Below are 13,075 nucleotides of genomic sequence, written 5' to 3'. Positions count from 1 at the left end.
TTCATTTTTGTTTGATCGTTAATATTTATTTGTGTTAGTTCGTTTAAAGGTTTTTATATGTTGTATTTTGTTTTATTATTTCTAATTTTTAAAATTTTGAAACCCTAGTTATCTTATATGCCTCTCACAACATCCCTCATTTCACTATTTCAATTTTAGTTTGTGTTAAAGCTTGAAAAAATCTTACTTTTGTGTTTATCATATTTGTGATAATCATGCCAACTATTTTTGGATAATTATGTTAAGTGTGTATTTATTTTTTTGTGGATTCTTCATAATGTTTGTGATGAAAATGCAGATTTTATTCTAAAATGAACATTGTGTTCATAAACGTCGTTTGTGTTCATTTATGTTCATGAACATTTGTTAGAGTTCATTAGCATATTCTAAGTGTTCATGAACAGTTCACGAACATGTTCGTTTCCTTAATGAACGAACACGAACAATAAATCTCGTTCGGTAAGCGTTCGTGAACAGTTCATGAACAAGCTTGTTCCTTAACGAACGAACACGAACAAGACTTTGTTCGTGTTCGTCCGGTTCGTTTACAGCCCTATGCGTGTGAAATTGGGGTTATTAGCAGGTTAGGGCATCAATGGGGTATGAGATGGAATTTGGGATTTTGATATGATGATATATTGAGGATAAGCGGTAAAATGGTATTTTTACTAGTTTTCAAACAGTAAAATTGGCGGAGTGATGTGCGTTAGGTGTAATATATTTTTGATGAGTATTTAAGCCCTTTTTTTTACATTTTTAGCCAAGTTTTAAATTTATAAAACACGATATTCACTAACACTAAACACACATATGGGCAAGTGCACCCATCGTGGACGTAGTATAGTGTTGGTAAGATACCGAGGTCGTCTAATCAAATCAAAAAGTGAGAAAAATGTTTTAAACTAAGAAAAATAAAAACTAACTAAATGCTGAAAAAAAAATAAAATAAAAACAGATAGACAAGATGAATCACTTGGATCCGACATGTGTATTAGTATAACCTTTGATTATTTTCGCACTTTTGCACTTGTTTAAGAGATTATCTTAGTTATTGTAGTAGGCCCCTCTTTTGAAGGCGACGTTACCCTCAACCCAGTAGTTTGAGTCAGCAAGGATACAATCCTAAAGGGTCGGATTATTGAAAGATAATGAATTAAGTTATTAATGCAAATTGTGGTAGGCCCCGCTTTGGGCGGTGACGTTACCCTCGGCTAAGTAGTCTGAGTCAGCAGGGATACAGTCCTAAATAGCCGGGTTATAGTATTAATAGTAGTTAACTTATGAAGGGGTCAAAGAGTTTGGATCCCCGCCATCCAATACCTATGGGCATTGAAGGAGATCCTACTAAATTTGACCCAGGTCCCAAGCAGGACCTCTAAACGCTGAACAATGGCAAGACCCTTACCAAACCGTTCCCTTAACCCCCGACCAGGTAGCCAACATACCTCCATATAGACCGTGGAGATATGAATGGTGAAAATCTTTTATTTTATATAGACAGTAAAATAATGCCAAGACACCACGGACAAACGATAAGGAAAGATCACCTTCAACGTAAGTAACTAGTTATTAAAGTCATTAATACAAAACCAAATAAAAAGTGCAAAAGATTAAAAATAAAAAGTATTATACTAAACATTTGTCTTCACCAAGTGATGTAAGAGACTTAGGCAAACATGGCCTTGATTGTCAAGAACTCTTACGATCAATCTTGGATCCCGAGACGACTCACACACTCTACGATGGACAATGGATGATGGTGGTGGATGATGGTGTTATGGTGGTGGTGGGTGGTGGATGAAGTGTGAGAGAGGTGGTGTGCCAAGGGATGAGAGAGAATGAAGCCAAGCTCCTCTATTTATAGGCTGAACAGAAGGCTGGACACGGCCCCGTGTCCGCTGGACACGGCCCCGTGCCCGTCTGACATTCTCTCTCTTCATTAATTGTAATTCGCAATTACAATTAATGCGCCTGCTGTACTTTCACCACGCCCCCGTGCCCGCTGGACACGGCCCCGTGGTGGGCAATGGAAGCTTCTACTGGTTTGTCTTTTCTGTTGCTTCCTAAGCACGCCCCCGTGTTCGCTGGACACGGGGCGTGTTCAGACTCTGTTTTCTCTTCTTTGCCTTTGGAGGTGCCGTTGAGGGTCCGGGCAGCCTAGTTTTGTTCCTTTTCTTGTATTTATGGTAGAATTAGTTGTCTTTTTGCTTCTTTTGTGATTTTGAGCTCATTTCATCCTGAAAATACAAAAGGAAGACAAAAACACTCTTTTTCCAACATTAGTACTTAAAAAGGGTTAGTTTTATGCCTTAATTGATGTGATTTATATGTTGCATTTTACACACATCACGGAGTGACTCACAGTGTAGCAAATTTCAAACAACAGGGACTCATGCAACCAAAAACTTCATACGGGGACTCAAGTTGACTCCGCCCAGAAAGCATAAGGACGCAAATTGCATTTTATAATTATATTTTTTGTTTTTCTCACAAAAGCCACTCAACAATTTTCTACACGTACAAAATACTGTACTTTTTTTGTTTTTTTCTCACGAAAGTCATTCAACATTTTTTTTTCATATAAAAGTCACTCCACATGTCATATTTGAACAAAACTATGACATAACTTATAATAACTTATTATTTAATAAATTTAGCGATCGTCTCATATTAAATTCAAATTTTGATTTATCCTTTATTTTTCTCTTTTACGATAATTTTACAACCGAATTTTAGATTTATTTTTTATGGAATCAGCGCAAGGTACCAGATTAAAATTTTGTTTATAAAATCTAATTTTATGATTTTCAATATCACATATTAATCAGATAAGCGGAAACGTGAACATGTATATAAAATTTTGTTTATAAAATCTAATTTTATGATTTTCTATATCACATATTAATCAGATAAGCGGAACGTGAACATGTATATAAATTTTTGTTTATAAAATCTAATTTTATGATTCCAAATTGATTAAACAATTATAAGCAACCATATGGTGTTCAGTGATTATACTTCAGTGAAAACCAAGTGATCACACAATGGATTGACGGATGGTTCCACTAGTAAATTGAGCACGAAACAGAGGACACATGATGAATTGAAATCAAACCTTTTCTTAACTATCTCTTACAAAATCATCATCATCATCATACTCAGTAAATCCCACTAATAGTAAAGCTAAGGTAGGGTGTGAGGAGAGTAAGATGTAGACAGTCTTACCCCTAACCCATAGGAATAGAGAGGTTGCTTCCAAAAGTGTAAGAAAAACCTAAGCCTCTTAAAACAAAGCTAAGATCACCGATGTACCATCTCTAAAAAACCTCAACCTTAATTCTACTTCTCTACGAACTCATATCCTGAACTATGTTTTCAAAAAGATGCAACTTTAGCAAATATTGCCTAATCCGTGTCTTCCAAGTCAATTTAAGTCTTAATCCACTCCTCATCCTCACCACATTGAAGATTTTTCCACTACTCTTATTGACGCCTTCGTTTGTCTTTTATTTCACTTGCTAGCAATCTGTTTTGCGTAACTTTAGTCATTCTTAGTCCTTCCGTAGTCGAAGGTTGTATCGCACCTAACTCCTCCATAACGCCCTATGGCGCCTCCCCACACTGCCCCGAGGGGCACTATACCACTTGAACCCGGTTGCCTCGTGAAAATTATAACGGGGTGAACACATTTGTCTCTCTCTCACACACATATATATAACTCCATATTTACATAACCCCCACTACACACACATGTTATATAACCCCCTATAATCCTCACATTTCACTTTTTTTACCATTTATTATATAACCCTGTTTATGAGAGGTTATATGGTGTTACCATTACACATATCCTTAATGTAACATAATACTTTTATTTCACATGAGTACCTGTAAGGGACAGGTCAGTTGTAGATGCTCAAAGAAATGCTTGCGTAAAATTTTAAAAGATCATTTTAAGATTTTTGTGTAAATGTTTTGTACAAAAAGGTTAAAAAGTAGATAAGTGTTAACACAATTATGAGATACAAATATGAACTTTGCGTCCAGCCGTGACTTTAGAAATTTTGTAAGAAAATGACCAATGTTGGTTAAATAATTACGAGGCAAGTGGTTATGGTCTGTCTCTATTAATCATCCTAATCATTCTATTTGTTATAAATTATAATTAATACTGCATAATCACTACAACTTTCTTATCGACCAATTTCATCTTTTAAAACATTATTTATTTATCACTTTTACTAGAATCATAATATTACTCTTTAAATTACTAAATTTTATTTCATATCCTTTTCAATAACATTATCCTTTTTTTTTTCTTTTCCTTATAACATCAACTTACACGCTCTCTGATTCTACTGCTACACTACAATTTTTTTTAATCTTTTACAGGAATTGAACTCTCACCAGTCACCACAACAATCATAACTTCAAGCCTTATTAAGTCTCATATATGTTAGGTACAAGTTACTCATTACCTATCAGGTTTGCGGGTTTCTTAGTTTATGATCTTTAACACTTCCTATAAACTTATTGAAGTATTAACTACTATTTATTTTATTTTTTAGATTGAAAACTATACCGGTATATTCGATTTCAACACGGGTAACGGGTAAACGCTTTTGAATAATCGAGCATGTATCACGTACTACTCATGAAATTTCAAATAATTGATCAACTGCAAGGTCCCATATTAAAAAAAAAACCCATCATGTTTCAACTTTTATTTATCAAATTCGAGTTTTTCTACTGCTACCAGAGAAAAGTATACATTTTTTTAATTGAAAAAAAAATGGAAAAACATTATCCAGAAAAAATGGATGATGAAGGGGGAAGAGGGTGGCAAGGCGATGATGGCATGGCGAGGGCTCCGTCGTCGCAACCAATAGAAAATCATCATTATATCTCTCAAACTCTATCTTCCACTTAAATACCAAAATCATGTATTTTACCTTTTTACTTTTTATTTTTTAATAACATTTTGTATAAAAATAATCAAATACTTTTTTGAAAGCAACATTTTTTTACTTCTAAAATAACATCTAAACAACTTTCACTCACGCCATACTTGTAAGGATCAATCACTAATGTTATTAGATCACACAGATATGAATGATACTTTAGTTGTCTTTAAAATTATTCGTAATGGTTTACTGATTTCACATTTCACATTTTTATTGTGACGTCCAATAGTAACTGTCACATAACAAGTATGTAAATATGATCTTTCACTTATTTTTTTTTTTTTTCACTTTTGTATATGATGGGTATGTTTGGCATGGAGCTTTTAATAGCTTCTAGCTTTAAGCTTTTAAGAAAAAGCTCATACTCAATAAAAAGTCTTGTTTGGTTGAACGAGCTTGAAGCTTTTAGGTTAGGATCTTGAAGCATTTGGTTGAACGCTCCTACTAGTAGTGTTTAGAAGGGAGCTACAAGCTTTTAGGAAAAAAATGACTATTTTAACCTCTAAAGATAATGAACTTTTTAATGTACAAGCTTTTTAAATTTTTAGTTACGTCCATTTTGGTCATTTTATACATTTTATTAAAAGATCCAGCTACTCTGCCAAACACCAAATATATATCTAAAAAACTACAGCTACTAGCTACCAACTACCAATTTCCAACCACCAGTTACTTTTGCCAAAAATAACCAATGACTTCAAAAGTTTTTACTATCCACCCCTTATTAACTAATATTTAATATTTGATTTAAATAAATTAAAAAAAATTGAATAAAGGAAAAAAAACGTAATTAGTTGAAAAGCAAGTCCCCACACACATCTCCCTCTTCATGTGTGAGGTAGACAACGCCTCCTGACCTTTCACCGACTTTAAAGTGCCACCTCACTAGAGAGGTGAGGCGGTAACAAACAGCCTAACGATTTGTTTGAAGCATCATCTTCTTTTATTCGAAAGTGACGTCGTTCAAAAAAGAGTCAAGTGTCATTTACGTCACTGTGGTTTGTTAACTTTTGTCATTTACACATTCTCGAAACGTGTCATTTCAGTCCAAAAAACTAACCCAAGTTTAAAAAAAAAACGCAGTTAGCTCTGGATGAGAAAAGTGACATTTTATTCTAGAATTTTTTGACTGAAATGACACGTTTAGAAAATGTCAGGGAGAAAAATTAGGGGTGTGCACGGTTCGGTTCGGTTCGGTTATTAGCATTATCCGTAACCGTAACCGAAGTCATCCGTTAATCGGTTCGGTTAATTCGGTTAATTTGTCGGTTTTCGGTTCGGTTCGGTTAATTTTCGGTTAATAACCAATTCAAACAAGGGCTAGTTTTTTTGCTTAGAAATACATGTAATGAAGGTATAAGCACATGAAATAGATGTATAAATACATGAAATGAATATATAAATAAATGAAATGGAGATATAAATGCATGAACAGATATTTAAATACATTAAATGGAGTCATAAATGCATGAACAGATGTTTAAATACATTAAATGGAGGTATAAATAAACGAAATAAAGGTATAAATAAATGAAATAAAGGCATAAATAAATGAAATAGATGTATTATTACATGAAATAAAAGTATAAAATATGAAATACATGAAATAGAGGTATAAAAGCTAGAAATATATAAAGAAAATAAATAATTCGGTTCGGTTCGGTTAATTTCGGTTAACCGATGGTAAAAAAAAAATATCCGTTAACCGACTTTCGGTTAATTCGGTTTCGGTTAATTTCGGTTCGGTTTTGTCGGTTTTCGGTTCGGTTTCGGTTAACGGTTCGGTTATTGCACACCCCTAAGAAAAATGATACAATTTTGAAATTTAGTCTGAAATGAGAAAAGTGAACAGAACACAAGGACAATGGCACTTAACTTTTAAAAAAATAAGTTAACTCTTTTAAAAAAAATAATTTATTTCCTAGACGTATTTTCTAAAATGTAGTTATGTTTAATCATTATTTCTTTTTTGGTTATTATGACGGTAATTCTTAAAAAGTTTTTAAAAATAAAAATGGTATAATCATGTGTTTAACGTAATACCGAAAATACCCCTACTCGAGACCCCATCATTCACATGACGCAATGAAAACCAAAAATCTGATAATCATCATGATCAAAGAAGAAGAAGAAGCAGCAGCACATTTAATCCATTCCCATTCATACATGCCGCCTTCTTTCCTTCCTCTCCATCCTTTCAAATCTCCATTATCATTACCTTACTTTAACCTCCCCCCCTCTATATATAGATGACGCATCACTAGTCTTTTGCGTCATATTCTCACCCTACTTCTGTTGTTTAAAATTCATAAAAACAGAGCTCTTTGTTCGTTGTTTTTCCCACAGGTGATCTTTCTTGAAAAGACACACAAATTTGTGTGTGTTTTTTAGTCTAAAATTTGAGTAATCAATCATTTTTACAACAGATTTTACACATATATCTCTGTTCTTTCCTTGTTTTCCTTCTCATAATAGAAGATTTCTCATTTTCACTTGTGCTCTGTTTTTCTAAATTTCTTAAAGTTGGAGATTTTTACGTCTAAAATCTGTATAAATCGATGATTTCTATAAACAATATTTGTGGGTTTTGTTTATTAATCATCGTTATATATTTAATATTTTAATTTTTCTTCACAAAATCTAATATTCCTCATTTCCTGTATATGCTCTGTTTTTTAAATTTCTTAAAGTTGAGATTTTTACGTCTAAAATCTGTGTAAATCGATGATTCCTACCAACAATTTTTGTGGGTTTTGTTTATTAACGACTATCTTTATTCTTTCTTTTTTTTTTTTTTTTTTTGTAACAAACATTCATCTTTTCTTGTATGTGCTCTGTTTTTCTTTATCTAAAATCTGTGTAAATTGATGATTGTTTAGTTATTAAATCCATTGATTAATTTAGATTCATGTGTGCAGTTTCTGAAAAGAAAAGATAAGAAGATGGAAAGGTTGAACTCAAAGCTGTACATGGAGAACTGTCTGATAATGCAAGAGAATGAGAAGTTAAGGAAGAAAGCACAGATTCTGAATCAAGAGAATCAAGCATTGCTCTCACAGCTGAAACAGAGGATAACAATGGGTGCTCAAAATGGGTCTCAAACCACCAATGGAACTCATGCTTCTTCTTCTGCGTCTAGGAACCCTTGAAGATTAGTGGAATGACCAAATGGGACTTGTGTTATCTCTTTTAGTTTTAAATTAAATCCCCCTTCATTTTGTAGTTTAAGTAGATATAGGGATGGATGGATACTAGGGGTGGGGGTAGAATTGGTACTTTGGTATTTCTCTATGGTGTAGTATGTTATATATCAGTTTTAATGACAAATTTCTGTTTCAAAATTATCTTATTCTTTAATTTTATTAAGTCCGTAAATTTAGCTTAGCTTAAACAAGTTTGATATACTATTATTATTATTATTATTTTAAATATAATAATTAAATATTAAATATTACTAATTTATAAACACTATTATTTTATATATTTAAATATTTACTAATTTATGAACAAGCTGAGTTTGAGTGAATTTGAAAATCAGAAAAATAATTTACCAGCACTATTCGAGTTTAAAAAAGAAATTTTGACAACTTAAGGGACTTGATTATAAGTGTAGCTTGTATAAATTAAATGAGTTGAACTTAAGTAAAATTAAACGAGTTGAACTTAAGAAATTGACGTAGTCTAGACTTTCAGTTGGGCTCAAGTATTACCAAAATAGAGATTTGAGTAAAATGGTAGAAACCCGAGTAATCAAAATAGAGATTTGAGTAAAATGGTAAGAGATCTGAGTAAAATGGTGTTTTCTATCAACCGAATAAAATATGGTAAGAGATCTGAGTAAAATGGTGTTTTCTATCAACTGAATAAAATATACTTGTACTGGACTACCGAGGGAAAATCAGTTTATGTCATCTATGTGACCAATAAAAACGTGGACATGTAGAAGTAAGAGCTTAGGGTGGGCGGGGCACCCACCGAAAACCCACGCGGGGATCCCGGTACCGATTAGGGGAGGTGGCGCCAACATATCGGTGAGGTAGAGAGAGGGAGTGAAATCGGTGGGGCTTCACCGAAGAGAGGGGGAGAAGAGAGGGAGGAGAGGATGAGTGGACCAATCAAAACTTTTTTTTTTTAATAAAAACCAAATCACCTAAGAGGGGAGTGCCGCCATCAATTTAGGGTGTTAGGGGAGTTTAAGAGGGGAGTTGACGTGGCACACGAGGATTGGTTGGGCGTAAGAGAGGGGACTCACCTCTTAGGTGAGCACCCCTTACACCCTTACTTGAAGTTAGGGATGACAATGGTACGGGTTTAGATAATTCTAAACTCAAACTCAGTTAGATAAGCTTGTTCCAAACCTGTCTTAAAATCCGTCGGGTTTCAAACGCGTAAATACCCATCAGATATCAGGTGTACCACGGGTTTCAGGTAAACCCGTTAACAATGTTGCAGAAGGCGCTAGGCGCTAGTCGGGCGGTGGGGTACCGCCTAGGGATCAGTCGGATTGGGTCTTTTATGTATAATTTTATAAATTTATATATAAAAAACATCAATTTTATACATTATATCTACAAAATTGAAAGCTTAGGGACCAAGTGTATACTAGTAAAAATAGAGAGGGGTTAATTGTTCAAACACCCCAACATTATTAACCCTAATCCCACCATCATTCTTCATGCGCTTCTCCTTTGTCCTTTGTTCATCATACCCCCAAAATGCTCCTTCATTAATCACAGTGACATCAGGAATCTATTGGCTGATGTTGATTTCGCACAATGGAGACACGTTTTGACTCGAAATTGGTCAAATTTTGGTTCGAAATCTGGTAAGAATATCTTTCCCTTGAGCAATTTGGTCTAATCTTAACCCATTCTGATCAAATTGCTATCGGTTTTGACCGACTAGGTCCGATTTTCAGCGCATTTCCACCTATTTTTCCCGACTTTGACCGATGTTGACTTTTACCGCCTAATTAGACCGATTTTGGAAAATCCAGGCGGCAGACCTCCGACGAGCGACTAATCGCCGCCTAGCGCTGCATAGAACCGATTTCTACAACACTGCCCGTTAATTTAAAAAAATTACCCGATGGGTATACCCGAGCCAAAACCCATCACTATTTAATTACATTTAGTATTATCACTTTAAAAATGTATCAAATAACTACAATGTATATGGAATAAAATACATATATGATATATGTATAAAAAATGAATGTATCATATATATATACATATTTAAAAATATAAAACCAAATCGGTTAAACGGGTACACACTATCGGGTAATCGGGTCGGGTAAATGGGTATATTACCAAATCCCAAATCCGCGAAAAAAATAAAAACTATTCCCAAACCAGTCCCCTACCCAATTAGCCGACCCCAAACCCGTCCCAAATGTATCGGGTTTCGGGTTTACCCATCGGGTTCGGATTTGATTGTCATCCCTACTTGAACTTTCTTATATTGTACTTGATGGTTACATAAGAGTGAAAGGGGTGCTCCCACATGGAGAGTGGTAAAGTATCCATCTAGCCGACCATCTCATGTCATGTCAATAACTATCTCTACTCTTATTTTTTTTTTTCTTGAAAAAAGGTTAAACGTGTGATTGGTTGGAAGAGGGTGAGACCCACCATTAACCATCTCTCTCTCATCTTCCCCACCTCAGTGACTACCCCCCGCTTCAAGGCCAATCACATAAACAAAGGGTGGCGGTGATGTGCGCGCGTGGGGAACTCACTCAAACACCCCACACCCCGCTTACACCCCTATCACACTAAGGAATCAACCGGCTTATTGGTTCATAGTTGGGTTAATGTGGTTTTAATAAATGAACAACAGTGTTACTCCGTTTGAAATCAATGGTTTGAGCCTGATATTCACCAAAATACACATACTTTATTCCCCCCATTTTACCCCCATTTTATGCGTTTTCGGCCGTAAAACCGTGAATCGGATACTTAATCGGGTGTATTCGTGTTTACAGGCCTAAAACAGCGTGCAGAACAAGAAGATGATGAAAACGAGGATTTTCCGGGCGAAACGACAAAGCTGCGAACTTTCTGTGAAGAATTCTGATATGGGCAATTGGAACGGCCGTGCAATGAATGGCACGACCGTGCGGATCCGACAACAGGGCTCTGCCCAGCAATGCACGCCAGTGCGACAAGAAGTGCAAGCCTCTCTCGGAGTGGAACGATCGTGCGGCTGCAGACACTCCCGTGCAACCTCGACGACCAAGCCCAACCCGGAACTGCACCACCAGTGCAGTTGGTCGTGCCAGCCAAAACCCGGAGATGCACACACGTGCGACTATTGGCACGACCGTGCAGATCTGAAGAAGGTCAACATCTGATGAAGTCACACAGCATGGTGAACAGTATTTTAAAAGTGAACGGTCGTGCACTTTATTGGCACGACCGTGCGATCGCAAAAAGTTATAAAAAAACAGACAACAGCTTCATTTCGGAATTCTGGACTTTTGGGAGCTCTTTTGGCGAATTCACAGGCTCCGGAGGCTCTTGCTTTCATCCGGATTCAAGCCCATTGTGCCGATTAGCTCCGTTACTATCCGGATTCTTAATCATGTGCTTGTTTATGGTTTGATTTCTTAAATCTTTCCATGATTTTGTTATGATTCAAGCATTTAGATTGATTATTATGTATTATTGTAAGCCTTTGGGCAAAAACACTAGAATCTCTTGCTTAATTACAACCATTAGTATGTTAATTATGTTTGTAATGACACTTTGAAGCATTTTCTATGTTAATCCTTGATAATTAGTTTGCAACCTTGTTTATTGATGTTGATTTCTTGATTATAAGTAATTATCTTGGATGATTGGTATGTGGTTAGTTGAGATAATTGAAAGATGAAGCTTAATTAATCATGTATTAGTAGACTTTGAACTTGGTTAAAATGTGTGCACCATGATACTAGAAATGGTTAGTGGTTTAATAAGGGGTAATTATTGTTAATCAAGAAAGCTTTCTTTCACGTAAGGACCTTAACGGGTTAAATGGTGTCGTTATGAATTCTTGACATGAATTATTAACTTGGTTAGTAGTTTATGCCAAAATTGCTATCTTGGTGAATTTATGTGCAAGATTTGTAAAATGAACTCGGTTGTGATTTAATCTAGTTTATGCTTGTCTCGGTGGTTGCATTGTGTTTATCGGTGTCACTTTCCTTGATGAAGTGAGGTTAGAAAACTCCTAACGGATGACTAACTTATCTTTAGGGGATTTTCATAGACATTTATCAATTGCACGTTAAACAACAATTTTAGGTGGTTAAAGTGTGTTTATCGTTTTAGCTTTCCGAATGATTGTCATATTAGGATTCCCGAAAGGGATACTAATTGTCTTGAGAATGGAAAATTGATCAAATGTTTCAAGTGACAAAACCGACTTAGTGTATATACTTTGGTTGTGTAAAAAGCAAGGCTATATATTTATTTTCTTATTTGGAATCTATTATGTTTTCATACATCTTTGTTTATGCTTAATTTAGTTTTTAGAAAATCACTCACTTATTTTCCTACCGGTACTTTAATGATAAATGTCTAGTATTATTTCTCCGCCCACATCCTTGGATCGATACTTGGTTCTTACCGATACTTTACTACATGTATGACGGGGTACACTTGCCCTTTCGTGCGTGTTTTAATGTTGAAGTATAAATCACTTTTATAAATTTAAAACCGAATCGTGTGTTAGATTCATTGTAAAAACATGTATATACGTGCACACGTTAGAGCCATGCGAAAGGAAAATTCTGTGTAATTTAAGTTGTCCAAAATAAATAAATAACACATTAATTAGTATAAAACCAAATGTAGAAATACCTAACTTTTGGGTTTCCATATTAATTAAGTGTAAAGATTTAAACAAATGAAATATATAGGGGCTGTTTGTTTACCTCTTAATGAGGCTCTTAATGGTTCAGCACTTAATGGTTCAGACTGTTTGTTTCACGAGCGGATGTCTGAATGGTTCAGACATTTGCCTCTGAATGGTTAAGCATTATACAGAGTCTGAATGGTTAAGACCTCTAATCTGAATTGGCCAGACATTTGCCTCTGAACGGTTAAGCATTATACAGGCTCTTA

The 13,075-nt window shown here is 35.0% G+C and overlaps 1 long non-coding RNA gene across 1 annotated transcript; it reads left to right on the top strand.

Moving 5' to 3' along the window:
• The first annotated feature begins 7,108 nt into the window (after nucleotides 1–7,108).
• On the top strand, nucleotides 7,109–8,308 carry LOC110902919. Its single transcript, XR_002571525.2, has 2 exons — nucleotides 7,109–7,310; nucleotides 7,883–8,308. It is a non-coding gene; the product is annotated as an uncharacterized LOC110902919 (long non-coding RNA).
• Nucleotides 8,309–13,075: the final 4,767 nt, after the last annotated feature.

The sequence above is a fragment of the Helianthus annuus genome, chromosome 13, assembly GCF_002127325.2.
Source record: "Helianthus annuus cultivar XRQ/B chromosome 13, HanXRQr2.0-SUNRISE, whole genome shotgun sequence".
NCBI lineage: Eukaryota > Viridiplantae > Streptophyta > Magnoliopsida > Asterales > Asteraceae > Helianthus > Helianthus annuus.
This window is presented reverse-complemented; position numbering and strand designations above follow the sequence as displayed.